Source organism: Triticum dicoccoides, chromosome 2A (assembly GCF_002162155.2).
Source record: "Triticum dicoccoides isolate Atlit2015 ecotype Zavitan chromosome 2A, WEW_v2.0, whole genome shotgun sequence".
In the NCBI taxonomy this organism is placed as follows: domain Eukaryota; kingdom Viridiplantae; phylum Streptophyta; class Magnoliopsida; order Poales; family Poaceae; genus Triticum; species Triticum dicoccoides.
The window spans coordinates 580,947,791-580,949,174 of NC_041382.1; positions in this window are offsets into that span (position 1 = coordinate 580,947,791).

Here is a 1,384-nt window from a genome sequence, read left to right on the forward strand (position 1 = left end):
CTCCTGGCGCGCCCTCTCCCTGGCCAGCCGCACCCCCCCTTGCTCCTTTATATACGGGGGCAGGGGGGCACCCCATAGACAAAACAATTGATCATTTGTGCGGTGCCCCCTCCACCATAGTCCAACTCGATAATACTATAGCGGTGCTTAGGCGAAGCCCTGCGTCGGTAGAACATCATCATCGTCACCACGCCGTCGTGCTGACGAAACTCTCCCTCAACACTCGGCTGGATCGGAGTTCGAGGGACGTCATCGGGCTGAACGTGTGCTGAACTCGGAGGTGCCATACGTTCGGTACTTGATCGGTCGGATCGTGAGGACGTACGACTACATCAACCGCGTTGTGCTAACGCTTCCGCTTTCGGTCTACGAGGGTACGTGGACAACACTCTCCCCTCTCGTTGCTATGCATCACCATGATCTTGCGTGTGCGTAGGAATTGTTTTGAGATTACTACGTTCCCCAACAAATACTTCTACTGGCTGGAAGCAAGTTGGACACACATGCTGAAGTTGTGACAGCAAGCTTCAGAGTTTGCAAAGAAGCTAGAGATTCAAGAAAAGCTAGGTGCACAGAAGCTTTTTGAAGTTCAGAAAATGAAGAAACTTGCAATGCTATTCTGGTTGTTTCAGTTGTTTTACCATTTGTCTGTGTAAAGTGTAATGATAGTGTTGGCTTAGTTAGTATGAGGCTGAATTAAGCAGTACATTTTGGCATTGTGGCAGGTTGAGAGATAATAAAAAGTAGTGAATGTAATGTGGAACTATTGCTGAATTTTGGCTATGTCCCGCTTCTTATTTTTCCTTTTGAAATTAGTAGTATTAGTTTTTTTGACGTATCAAATTAGCAGTATTTGGGATGTATGATGTTGCTCATTTTCTATGTGAATTGGCAGTATTCTCAGTGTTGTATTAGCTGACCGAAACTGTAGCATTTTTGATTGGTTTGGCATTGGTTGATTTTGCTCTGCCGGCTGCCGCCGCGTCGTCGAAGGAAAGAAGGGAGACAAGGCCAAAACAGGAGGAGCAGTTAACTAGACCCACCCCATCAAGCAGACGTGGCAGTCGTCCAACGCCCCGCAAGCAAAACCACCTGTAGAAACCACTATAATCAGCACAAGGGGGTGATTTGACTGGTATTAGAGACCTCAGGGGGTTGCTTAACTGGTTTTAGGTCTTAAGGGGTGAATTAGTCGGTTTGTGAAACCCCGGGGGATGATCTGGATTTCTTTAGAAAAAAAAACATCCAAAGTAGTCTTCACACTTTCACCATTGCAAACAATACTTTCATCAAATGAAAAGAAAATGTTCCCTAAAAAATGAAATACTTTTTTTTGAGACAAATGAAATACTTTTTGCTTTTTGTGGAAGGGCAAAACGGAAAA